This window comes from Copadichromis virginalis, linkage group LG15 (genome assembly GCF_057382275.1).
Source record: "Copadichromis virginalis isolate Kocher_CV1m ecotype Utaka linkage group LG15, C_Virginalis_male_GT1.1, whole genome shotgun sequence".
In the NCBI taxonomy this organism is placed as follows: domain Eukaryota; kingdom Metazoa; phylum Chordata; class Actinopteri; order Cichliformes; family Cichlidae; genus Copadichromis; species Copadichromis virginalis.
Window position 1 is genome coordinate 38,360,824 of NC_140632.1, and position 13,889 is coordinate 38,374,712.

Here is a 13,889-nt window from a genome sequence, read left to right on the forward strand (position 1 = left end):
GTTTCCTCGCGGCTGCGTGCAGCGGGACTAGGGGAGGGTCTGTGCTGACGGACGTGGGTTACTGACCTGGTAGCCTGGCTGCCCCTGGGTGGGTCCGGGATGGGCGTGAGGTTCTGGGGGCGCTCCGTCTCTGGGCTGGGGCCCGGGCCGGGCCTCGGGGGCTTGGGTCCTGGTTGGTGTGTTGCCGGGGTTGTGGGCGGGTGGGTGCATGGGGGCCCAGCCCTGGAGCAGGGTGCCGCCGGTGCATCGAGCCACCTGGGGGGCTCTCCAACTGGTGGGGAAGATTGTCACATCTTGCAGGAGCTTTCCTCTCCTCAGGGGCTCTCTCTACAGGAGGGGGAGATACAGGAGAGGTGGAGGAAGATCTCAGCCTGGGTGTTTATTGTCTTATGTAGTCTGGAAGAAGAGTGGATGGTGGGGTGGGTGCAGTTTTCTCTGTGGTGGGGTTGGGTGGACTGTCCTGGGCTCTGTGGGGCCGGGAGGCGCTGCTGCGCTGGGCCCCGGTCTGGATGGGCCTGGGCCCCTTTCCCTGGTGGGTCGCGGAGTATGGGGGTGCCTACTGGGGTCAGCGGGGGAGCCGGCCCCAGGGAGGGGTCACTTGCCCCTCCCTTCCTTCCCTCCCCATCTCCAGCTGCCTCCCTCTTCCCGCTCCATCACAACCACCCACACATGCAGGACCTTGGAGTAGGGGTATGTCACCAGGGTGCAGAGGAGGCCACCCCCCCCTGTCCCCTTCTGGCTGCCCCTGCCTCAATTTTATCCCACAACTTAGACATTCACATTACTCACACTCTCATTACACATACATATAGGATCTTGGGGGTGGGCACGATACACGGAATCCAAAGTACCATCAGGGTGTACACCCCACCCCTGGCGTCGTTGCCCACCTCTCAATGTTAAATACACGTAGACATTGAGGGCCAGCAGGAGGGACCATGCGCTTACCTGCTGCTCTCTGGCAGGTAGCTCCATGCCCTCCTGGGTTTTAAATGCACCTTAGAACACACATGCATCAACACTACATATGAGCGGGTGGAGGGAGGTTTGGAGTCTTCTCTCACCCCCGTTCTCTGCGACCTGCTGGAGCGGGGCGGCTAGGAGGAGGAGTTGGCCGTCCGACTGCGGTCTGGAGTGTGGGGCCTCCCTGCTGCTGCGGAGTCGGGGCGGTCTGCCTCCCCCCACTGCAGGGAAAAGGGTAACACCACCTGGGTCTGGGTGCAGTTCCCCCCCCCTCCAGGGGCAAGGGTACCTAGACCCGGGGCTTAGAGTACGCTTGGGGAGTGTGATCGTGTGTACAGCGTCTCTTTATGTCTGTCTCCACGTTGGTTGAGTGTGGAGTAAGTGTATATGAGAGCATGAGGGTGGGAATGGATGTTTGTATATGTGTGTGCCTGTATTTCTGTGTCTATATGTCAGGTTGGGTGTCAGGCGCCACCTCTCTGGGGACATCTTAGGCCCTCCAAGGTTTGGAGGCCTATCTCCCCCTACCACCACTTCCCCTGCCAGTGGCGGACTCCCTCAGACGTCGGTGCGTTGGTGGTTCTTTGTGTCCGGGGATGGGCGTCCAGGTACACACCGGCTCACTCCTTGGCGGCCGCTTATCGGGGCCTGGAGCCTGGGGCTTGCTCGGGCCACTTCGGAGGTGGGGTGCCCCCGGCCTCTCGGCCTGGGGCTCGGTCACTCAGGCACGGCCGGCGGAGCTCACGGGCGCGTCACTGCAACCCCCCCTGGCTTCTGCTCCGCGGCTGCTGAGTGAGCCCTCATCTGGGACTCTCCTCAGCTCTTTCTGGGACAGTGGCGCGGCTGCCCCTCTGTTGGTCTTCCTTGGTCTCTTGTGTTCTGGGGGCCTCTGGATGTCTGGAGTTTTGATCTCCTCCATACCTGCTTCATGCCCTGGAGGACGGGGCTGTGGCCCCCCCACACCCTCTAGCAGATCATTACATGAAGGAACCTTTTAAAAAAACAAGCGCGTCCATGCTCACAGGTGTACACACGGGTGATCACACCCACAAACTACACCCTTTTTGGCTCCTACCTCAAAGCACACTGTGTTCTGTTGATCTTATGTGCTGCACAATAATGTTTAATATTTAGTATTTACTGTCATATTCCCATATCATTGTGATGTTGTTTATTCTATTACTCTTGTTCTCTTCTGCTTGTTTTCTTTTTTCTTTCTCAGCAGGTGACCCAGGTGATTGATATATGCATTTTTTTTCTTTTTTTCTTCTTTTTTTTCTTTTTCTGCTCATTCTGTTGGTTTTTGGTTTTTGCCCTTCTCCCCCGTCCCTCTTCTCAGCTGTTTCTCTTTCCCTCTTTCTTTCTCCCCTTCTTTCCCCCAGTCAAGTCTGTCCCATGTTCAGTAAGTGAAAATAAAATAAACAATAAAAGGTGAATCAAATGGACCATTACGGCAAGGCTGGGATGGTCAGTTTGGTAAAGTAAATCCGTTGGGCATCTTTCTTTGCCTTTAGACAACAATTCTGATGGCAAAAGAGCCAAACGGGACAGGCAAAAAAAAAAAAAAAAAAAAAAAGTAATATTACAGACAGTTGATCAGGTTCACTCCAGAGGGGCTAAATGGGGCTACTTGGGGAAACATGGCACACAAAGATGCAAATTAATGTTTCAAGAAGTAAGGCCCAGACATTAAAACAGTGCCGCATTTGACCATTTCTACATTCCACAAAAGACAAGAGAAAGTAAAAAAGAAATCGGAGAAATCAGAGAATCCAGCTTCTCTGATTACATCAGGCACCACTGGTGGGGTGTGGAGTAACTGAAGGTGTAGCTCTGAAAGTCAAGAAAAACAAGTCAAGAAAAACCAAGGACTGCTTGACCTTTACCTTCCACTGTGCTAGCCTTATACAGGTCAGTATAGACAGGAGTCAAAGTTAACTGAAGTTAGACTCAGGTTACAAGCCTGAATATTAAATAGCAAAATACATCAGTACACACAAAGATAAGCAAATCCAACGAGGTATTAAGTCAGGCAAATGGTTAGGATACCCTCTCTGACAGCAATTATCACTGGAGAGTTCTGGTATGATATGTCAGGACAGAGTGCCAATAGGGCCACCCTTCTACTGCATCCAACGCCCTGTATAACCCAATTATCCTATATCACTGCCTCGCACACTCAGATCTTATCTTGCCTGCTGCACCCGGGTGGACTTTTTCTCTGGCATACTGCGGGATATTTTGCTTAGGACCAAGCCCTTCCTTGTATTTTTCAATAGCAGCCCCCCTAGCCAGCGCTCAGCGGTGGCTGCATAACAACAAGAACATTCCCTCCTAAATTTCTGCTATAACTGGAAATGCCAACCCAAGTACATCATGGACACAAGCACCCACATGACTGTCCAGAAATGCATTGGGAAGGCACAAGCACAACCCGATTGCATTACAGAAACATTTAAGCTAAAGGGACTGGACTGATAAACACACACACACACACACACACACACACACACACACACACACACATCACTCAGCTTAACTCAACTACTCAAAACATTGAGACTGGACTGACTAATCAACACAAGCGCAAACACACTGACCTACACCACCAAACTATCGTACACACCAACCTGTAAATGCTCTTTTGCACAATATTATTACTGGACTTTTTGCACTAACTTCTTTACTTCCTAATTTTTGCTGCTACACTAAGGAATGTTTACTGTTCCTCCACTACCTCAACTCATCATCACAAAACCTTATTATTATGTTACGTTGTGTTTTTTTCTCACACTGTCACTTTGTTGCTCTTGTTCGCACATTTGCACGTGCACTTTGTTGTCTGCTGTCTGTTAACAAAAAAAAAAAAGTCTTCTTTAGATAGTTAGATTTTGTTAATTTATGTTGTCATTTATGTTAGGTCAGTCTGTCTTGTCTCTGCTAGCCAGCTAACTAGGCCTCTTAGTTAGCTAGTTTAGTGTTTTCTGTTAATTTATGTTGTAAATTTATGTTGCATGTACCACCTTGGTCCTGGAGGAACGTTGTTTCGCTTCACTGTACTAACTGTATATGGTTGAAGTGACAATAAAGCCGACTTGACTTGAAAAAGCTCAGGTAATTAGTTCCAGTGATTACCATGGACCAAATGGATTTAAATTTATTAACGGGAATCATTTCATCTTATTTTAAAAGCTTGTACAGATTCTCCCACATACAGCTTAATAATTACAAGCCATTTTTCCCATTTCAGTATTAACATCCTTCTCTTCAAGGACCAAACAGTCTTGGGATCTGGTGTAGGTGAAGATGTATACAGTGGGGAAAAAAATACTCATGAGACACCCAGAAAATTTGCCAAGACAAAGTTTGAAATAAATGGAAAAAAGAAATTAATGCGACAATAGTTAGCATCAAGGAGGATTTATAGGCAGAAAGCATGCTTGGCAATCTTTCCATAAAACTATTTATGGAAATGGAATGCATTAAAACTATTTAATGCATTTAGCTTGACAACAATTTAAGGTTAATCAAAGATTTTTGTACATAAAACTCTGGTAACAGAGAGTGGTGTTATATGCTTTGGACCGTTAAAGGTTACACCTGAGTCATTAACTATTTTGTATTAAAGTGGTACTACAATAGAACCCTGTGGCACACCTCTGTTGACACTAATGAGGCTGGACTGTAAGCCATCAGACCCCACAGCTTGTATAACACAGCTGAGACAATTTGCCACCAAAACCAAAAAAAGATGCCTCATAAGACAGTCACGATAAAGAGTATCAAAAGCCTTAGATCAATGACTAAATATAATCAGGTACTGTTTTGTACCCCAAACAGAAGAATGACAAATAAATGACACATTTTAAAATAGAGTACTATGTTAAAAATGACCTCAATGACATAACATGACACTAGGGCTGCTCAATTAATCGAATTTTAATCACGATTACGATCTGGGCTTTCAACGATCATTAAAAATGACTGAGCCGATTATTAGCCCCTCCCTCGTGCTTTACTCTCGCGCTGCTCTGTGTGGCAAATCGAGCGCACCTCTCTGCATTTCGAACACGCGTCACAACAATTAAGAGGACCCGAGGGAAGCTCGGAAAGCTATGCAGAAGTTATTTGGAGAGGAGAGTGACTGCCGTTGGTTGAAAAGAGAGGTAAAAAAAAAAAAAAAAAAAAACTTCAGTGGTGTGGAAACATTATGGGTTCGCGGAGTCAGACGTGGATCAAGTAGACATAGTGTGTAAACTTTGCTACGGTGTCATAGCTGCACCACAGAGCAACACTGCAAAGTTCACTAAAAGTAGATGTTTACATTTTTCATTTATTTTTTATATTGCAATCATTTGCACTATTACCAGTATTTGCACACTATTTTATATTATTTTTTAAAGTCTTTATTCAATACATTGTTATTGTTAACCCTTTAAATCCCTGTAGAACCGGAACCGTGTAAGCTAGCGCAATAATTTGTTTTGCATATGAAACCGGAGGAGTTGTACTTACATCTGATGCCATCAGCTTGTCCTCGGTCACGGTTTCCTTCCACATAAAGCTTTGCAAAAATTGCATATAAAGCGCTTGCAGGAACAAAAACATAATATTCCAGAAACACGCTTTGCCGTTCCTATCAGCTGTTCGTAACACTTCCCACATTGAAAAAGACGTCAACGCGAACTATCGCATGTCCGCCATTTCCTGTCCGAAACCGGAAGTGACGTCATTTTCGTGGAAAATGTAGTTTTTTACTTGTAGGCCTTAAAAGCCTATACTGGTGATTTTATAAGTCATGTTTGACTCTATACTTTTCTGAATAGTTTCTGGGATGCTTGGAACTCGAATTGCACTGCTGGAAATAGTTTATTTTGATGCACATGCTGTTTTCTTTGCAAATTTGCATCATAGGATTGTTTTTTGTTTTTCCTGCAGTATATAAAAATTGCTGTATCTCCAAAATAAAACTATGAAGACACTCAAAATAAATTTCCTGTGGTGGGAAACTATTTTTTGCAACTTTTTTGTATTTAAAGTTTTGAGGGATAAGCCTCTTAAATTTCCCCAAGTAGAAATATATGTTAAAAAAAAAAAAAAAAAAAACGATTTTCAATTTTTTTGTAGTTTATTGCACTTTTTTGCAATTAATGTAATTACTATGGACTTAATGCATACATATTATTAAAATATGGGCTATAACAGTTGTATTGATGTATAGCAACTTGAAATGCTCCCAAAAATGGCACTACAACATGTAAAAAAAAATAATATAAGCTCTGGCGGACTTGGTTCTATGGTAGGTCTTAAAGGGTTAAATAAATATCGTCAAATAATCGAGATCTCAATTTCAGTGAAAATAATCGTGATTATCATTTTTGCCATAATCGAGCAGCCCTACATGACACAACATCCAAATATAAATTGCAGCTAAAAAGGATTACAGAGTATCAAGTTTATGTGGTTACTGAAACCAAGACTGTTACGTAGTCTATCCAGATAACAGAGGGTGGTGACCTCTAATTACAGGTTCCAAACAGACAACAGCAGTTGAAACCTTACCAGACTTATGACCCCATTTATGATTCAAGTACCACTATGTGACAACTTAACTGAAGCTAAGAAAAAGTCGAGTCAAATTTTTTTTCCTATCTGCCAGGTTAGGAATGGTTACAAAGTAAATAAATAAGGTGTATGGAAATATTGCAACATAATAAGAAAATTGGGTATGGTTAAAAGTTTGCTAAAATGCCGTAACAATAGAACATTTTGCATCATAACAGAGAGAAGAAAAATATAGTATTCGTTGTTGCCTTCCTTTTACTTAATTCATGAAGTAAAACAGCAGCTGGCCATCATATTTGCTGTGCAATTGACCCCTTGGGGATTAATCAGAATCAGAATACTTTATTGATCCCTAGGGGAAATTATTAACACTTTGCTTGTCTGGTAATTAAAATGAAGATTTTTTTCAGATATGTGGATAAATTAGATATTGAAAACCACAAACAGTTGAACATAACTAAATTACTGCTTAACGTGAATGTTCAACTGACTAATATTAAAGCATGCCTCGGCAGATTTCAGCAACATAACTGAGTGAGTATATCACAAGTCTTTTAACAAAATTATGTTTTTTGAAGGTTTCTGTGCACCTACCTTGAGAGCCAGGGACAAAATGCCCCAGGCGGTCCTCTTCCCCACAGTTAGCTTGCTCTCTAACCACACTAACCTGGAACCCTGGATGGAAAAATCCAAGAGAAAAAAAACATTAAAAATTACATCACACAATCTACATTACAATTGATTTCCAAATATTCTGAGTCTTAGGTAGGTTGAAGGTTAACTGAGGATACACATTTACAAACCAATATTACCAAATAGCCAAAACTGTTCAGAGTTTCTCCTTAATTGTCACTTCATCAAGATACAGAAAGATTGCTTCAGAATTTGATTGTAGTTGATCATTTGATTTGGTCCTATTGCCACCTTTTCCAACAACACTTCAATTCTTCTTCTTTTTTTTTTTTTTAAGTTAAGTATCTAAAGAATTAAATAAATAAATAAATAAATAAAAATGGGTTAAATGTGAGTTTAGTCCAAAACCTAAACTGGCACCACTGTGGAATAAGAAGTCTGTTCATATAAGATGGATCTGTTGGGTTTCAAAACTTAAGTTATTCATTACGATGTTGTACCTATCTTAATAAAAGCTTTTGACCTATTTTACACCTGAAATTATTAAAAGATTTACTGTGTGACAAACTGTTCATTTGGTTTTGTTATTTATTCATTACTGAGAATATACAAGCATGTTGTGGCCTCCAAACTAAATGTTGAGGATGAAACAGGTTCCAGTTTTACATCTTCCCAGGGACTTCAGAATCTCAGTACTTCAGGTGCCAAGATGATAAGAAATTGTTTCCACTTCACTCCAAAGTTTAGAATTACACCAGCCAATTGCTCAGCAGATAAGGTATGCCTCCTGCTTTGAATACAAGAGTGACAGGAGGAACTAGTATTCACACTGGAACACTGAGGACCTTGTGTGAGGCCTCCAGGAGCCAACATGACTTCACAGATATTTATAGATCGCTTGAGCCCAGCCTAAGGCCACATTGTTGTCTCTTATCTAATCAAATAAGAGACAACAATGTGGCCTTAGACTAATCAATCTGCCATTAATAAGCAATGTTTGCTTGGGGAAAAAATAAAACATTAAGCAGCTGTTGATCTTTTTTCCCCAAACAAGAGAAAACATTGCAATCATCCGAGTTCCTGCAAAAACTCTGTAAGATGAAAAAAAAAATCCACTTAATATAAATTTATAAAACCTCAGAGGCTCAATCACGAACACCTATTTGAGTCCTAAAGCATCTATGATCCTGTACAGCTTTTACACAGCCCAGTGCCTTATATAACCACAATATTGTCAGCATGTATTTGATTGCGGAGTTTATGGCTTTAATATACAAACAATCATTAAAGTCAGCAAGTGGAACATTACATATGGCCAGTATGGAAACAAATTCTACCAAAGTGGGCTACCAATGTTTCTGGATTTTTATTCTGTGAAATATTTTTTAGTTACTGTACCAACTACAAAAATTGTTAGAAAACACTAAAATATGTCATCAAAATTCTTTGATGCAAGTATATCCACTTACATAAAATTTACACGGCATACAAGAAGCGTCCAGAGAACCGTTCTTGTTCTCCATTCTTTTCTTTTTTTAACAATAACAAATGATTAGCGGTCAAAGATTCACTTAGCATGTGGGATTTAATTAAAAATACTGCTTGCACATAATGCTCGGGCACTTTGTAGATTTTTATCTTAGCAAAGAGACAAATAAATAATGAGAGTAGACATATACTCCTTTCCCTTTCTGTCCTGTTCTACAACACACAAGACAAAAAGGAAAAAGTGAACAATGAGCCATGACCTAATGACATAAGTCTATAATTCATGGAAGCATTTGGAGGAAAAAGTGTTTTGTTGCCATCATACTCTGAACTCAATGCGCTTTCTTTATCACTTCCCCTCCTACTCATTGGGTATTAAAGCCAAACTATGTTTCCCATCATGAGCCAGTCATGTTGTTTATCATTATAGCTTCTGGGTTCACTTTAAAAAATAAATAAATAAAATCTTTTAACTACCTGCCCTTCCTCGCCTGTGTAGACTAAAAAGAGTTCCTGAGACAGCCTTCAAAGTTCTCCACCACATAACATAAGTTTATAAATAACTGAATACAATTTTAACTTGCTTGTTTTACCTAAAATGTATGTTCCATTCATGCACATAGAGCATCTACTGCATCCTTTGGGTTTAGGTACATACACAGATATGAAAAAAAAACAAACAATGATGTAAAGTGTTGACTTGTTGGTTATAGTTAATCAGTTTGTGATATATATTGTTATTGGAATAAAAACAAACAAACAATCTAAACACTTTTTCTGTAAATTCAGTGAATAATTTATGTAATCATCACATGGGAAGTACTATTTATTTATTTTTTTACATCTGACAAAGTCGGTGTCAGACTTTGTTACAGAGGTAGCCCCAAATTTAGGAACAAGCGCCTCAACTTGTTTTGGCTGGTCTCTCTGGGATGCCACGGTGACTGTTGCAAACTGTCACCTAAAGCAACAAAAAAACTATTGCAGTAAACAGTGCATTTCCTGCAGCATGAAATAAACAATAGAGTATAACATAAAACGATAGACAAAGTTGTCATCCGATATATTTTGTCAATCTGGGGGAGCATCACAATGGCATAACGATTATAACGCACAACCACAAACCACATGAACCCTAAACCTACACAAACAGAAAATAAGAAAGAACTGCAAGGCTGAGGCTGTGTTGAGCATTCCAATCTTCAAATCTTTAAACCCGACCTTTAAAAAGAAACTCGGACTCTCAAACGTGGGCCGACATGCAATTAAGAACGGGAATCCAATTTGTCTGAAGTGCTGAAGCTAAAACTTATCGAAAATAAGAAGGATTTGAGTGGTTAAATGCTTCATTTATTCAATACAAATCTTGAAATGATTTCAGTGTGTTCATCGGCACGTATAAAGGCATCAGTATAACCACGACACAGTAACACCAACTCTGATCACTAGTTGCAAAATGTTAACAGTAACTCTTCTATCTCATACCTGCCGTGCTCATATTCAATTTTAATGCGATTAAAGAAAGATCAGGAGTCTCCCCATGTATGAACAACAGAATTAATAATGATAGCTGTGTAAGGAATCTGAAGAAATCCAAACATTAGTTATGGTTATAATCGCAGCAATCACACCAGAAAGCCATGTCAAATTTATTCAGCTGCAAGACATCAACCAGAAACACACAGCTTAAGTTGTTTTAAAAAATACATGAAAAAAAGTCCTGCAAAAGATGGTATCTGTTTATCTCAACATCATGAATTCTGTCAGGAATTACCTAAGTCACAGAACCTAAAACTCACAGAGGAACTGTTACAACTTCTCCATGTTATTCGAAGAAACGTCCAGCCGAGGAGCTTGAAAAACTGGTCTCAAGACAAACTAGGAAAACTGGCTTAGTTTAAAGGTAGTTAAAGGTGAGATCACCTTACATCATATACTCTTGCACCTTACTGCAGAAACAAATATAACAAAAACACAAAACTGTGAAGAGAGCTGCTGAAATGATGTGCCATCGTCATCTGTGTCAGGTGAAAACGGACTTCAAGGGATGACTCCAGACGGTGAAAGACAAAAAAGAAAAGAAGACAGAGAGCTTGGTTTCCTTTCCTATGGAAAGAAAATACTAGAGGGAAAAGCCTGGGAAAAACTTTAATCCTCAAGATCAAAAGTATGCTAAAGTTCAAGTCTGAAGTCTGACCGCATGATCTTGGATTAACAGGAAAATTGTTTGAAACTGTGCTTTTCACTTTACAGAGGTGTGTACTAGTACACAATTTCAATTAGGTATTAACTTTTTCAACACGGTCGTAACACCAAGACAGCTTTTTTACACTTTCCTATCCTCATATGAGAAACGAGTGAGGAAAATAACCCAAACAGTAGCCACAGTCTGCCAAGTCACAGGGCTGGACTGCCAACGTCTGGTATATTCAGTAGGTACTCTGATTACATGCTACAAGCTAACAGAGTAAAAGGTAGAATTACAGGTCATTTTTAAAGCTACAGTGTGTCAGCAGCAAAGGAGCCAAGTGTCATTCAGCATTTCATCCATGTAATGGTAGTAAAGCTCGACTTCAGCAGTTGTTTCTTATTATGAAACATCAGTTTAGGAAACCCAAAACTTCCCCTGTGTCAATATAAGTGCGTGGCTCCGCTACTGCAAGGTGGATTAGTGGTACAACTGTGCTGTTAACATGCATTACGTATTTTAACCCGGTATAAGGAAAGTTAAAAAAAAAGTTTATATATTCTTTTAATATAACCAATGATCTAATTATCATTAGAAGATGCCTCTTGAATAAACAGACTGGTTCTTTTATAGAGCTATTCTACTCTGAGTAATCAAAGTGCTTTATATAACTTCCCTCATTACCCATTCACACCGATTCATACAAGCACTTTTATCTATGGTTTACTCAACTCAGTCAACAAGTGCTTTTTATCTAACATTCACACACATTCATACTCCAATAGATGCATCAAAGAGCAACTTATAACTTAGTAGAAGACCTACTCTACTAGACTGTATCTAGATTCCACTCATATCACTTGTAACAATTGATTATGCTGAAAGAGCCCGACGGGTGCCGATAAGAGCAAGCAACAGTCACGATCTGCAAATAAGCTCTGCCATATAAGCCTAATAACACCTGATAAACAATGCTCTAAGGTCGTACAGCGCATGTTTGTCAAGATGTTTTCGGTGTTTTTATGACCTCACTTTGCTACCTAAAGCCTTAAAAAGTCTTAATCAACATGACACTGCAATCTCAGGTTTGCACTGGTCTGTTAAATTTTGCAGTTGTTCCTATTTTCATTGAAAGCATTCTCACTTTTGCTGAGAACTTGAGTGTTCTGGTCTTACTGAAGGCAAACTGTGATACCAGCAGTAGAAAGCTGCGTTTCTCTATCACACTGCTCCGAGGCTCCCACATCAAACAGCGCTGGGCTGCTGAGAGGACTTTTACCATGTCAGGATATTTGACATCTCTGCTCTGAATTAACACTGGCAGGCCTTCCATCACAGGTTGATGTGTTCAAGCTCACCTGTAAAAGCCCTACAGGCACTGGCTCAAAGGACAGTGGAATACTGGCACCAAACTTCTTAATTTAAACCGCTTTCAAGTGCTCAGCTCGACAAGACCTCAAGCTCCCTCACAGAGAAGAGCCAAGTCCAAGGGTAAAAGGGCAAGTTAGCTTCTTAGTTCTTCAATTCTTCTTTATCCAGTTTAAAACAAAAAATAGTTTTAAGTGCTGAACAGACCTATCTTATTTACAGACCAATAGTGTCAAATTTTATGAATAAATGCAATTCATCTTACATCTGAATCCCATATTGCTCAAGGTCTCACGTGAAAGAAGATCTAGAGGAATGGATATTACTCCACTCAACTCAACGTTCATATTGTCACTAACTGTAGTGATACTGAAGATAACACTGGCTCTGTTAAAGTGAAAAGACATCAAATATTTACAAATATATATATATATATATATATATATATATTACTCAATGCAGCTACCACGAGAAGCCTTTCACAAGACCTGTGATTAAATGCTATCAAACATTAGTCAAAGTTATTTTATTAGCATGTTTTCATACGCTGTAGTTATTGCAGGTGTATTAACTTTTCCAATCCTACAAATTACTCGAGGATGAAATGTAGCAGGTGTGTTAGATTAAACTGTACGCCCAACAGTTTAAAGCGTCTTCAGATTTACTTTTTATGCCAACGAAATGATAACTGGATAAGAAAAAAAGCCTTCTGCAGATCAAAAGGCTCATCACAACTGCGCAACTGGCATGCACATGTTTACAACTTGAAGGGTGAAAATTCTTGATTTTCTGTCACTACGTACTGTCAGTATCATAAAGGATATGACCGGATGCTGTCCAGCAAAACTGATCTGTATTAAAAATGGAAAAATTACTCCGGGGGAACAATCCTGGCTACAATCCCAGGTATCCACTTAGGTGGGTCTGGGCAGATAAGAAGACATGATTGAATGTTTGCTAGCTGGCTAACATTAGCCAAGTTGCATTGTTAGCCTGACTAGCTTAAAAACAACGTCCAGGTATCCTCCACTGTTGAGCTGTTTTCCCAATTTAATCGCTGCCAAAAGGAAAACTGTATCTCAGAGGCAACCGTGGTGATTCTCCACCCGTGCTGCTAGAAGGATGAGGCTGACGTCTCCACACGCATCAGCTAGAACCATACCGCTTTTAGCATTTAGCCGCGCTTGATAACGAAAGACACATGGGTGATGATGATGATGGTGGTGACAGCGATGAAGGCAAAACCGCACAGATATTTCATTATAAGACACTCACCCAGAACCACCTGGACACGCTGAAGATCACCTTCGAGTCATATTGAGAAGAAAGTAGCTGTTATCTGATGAAAAACGTCGCTGACGGAGAAAACGGGCTAAGTTGATTAGAAAAATGTTGTCGCGGCAGAGGAGGCTTGCAGTGTGTTGACAGCTCAATGGGATAGACCGAGTACTACAGCAACGATGAACTGGCCTGAACTGGCTGTCTGACTGCAGGAAGTGACGTCCATCTTTTCGCGTGACGTCACGTAAGTAAGCGACGAGCACTTTTCCCTTAGAGAAAATATTATAACAGCTGCAAAGGGAACGCTGCCTCATGCTATAGCCTTGAACGCAATAAATAAATAAAAAAAATAATGCTGGGCTAGCAAGGAGTCAGTGATGCCTCTAACACAGCACAGTGTACG

General features: G+C 41.0%; 1 protein-coding gene across 2 annotated transcripts in view; it reads right to left on the minus strand.

Moving 5' to 3' along the window:
* The window catches only part of atp13a3 (ATPase 13A3), a 48,177-nt gene extending 34,498 nt beyond the window's left edge, over positions 1-13,679 (minus strand). For both annotated transcript variants that reach the window (XM_085433265.1, XM_085433264.1), the window contains exons 1-2: positions 13,481-13,679; positions 7,123-7,203 (exon numbers count right to left, since the gene is read on the minus strand). The gene's annotated coding sequence lies outside the window, so the exon portion shown is untranslated. The remainder of the gene's footprint in view (positions 1-7,122; positions 7,204-13,480) is intronic.
* Positions 13,680-13,889: the final 210 nt, after the last annotated feature.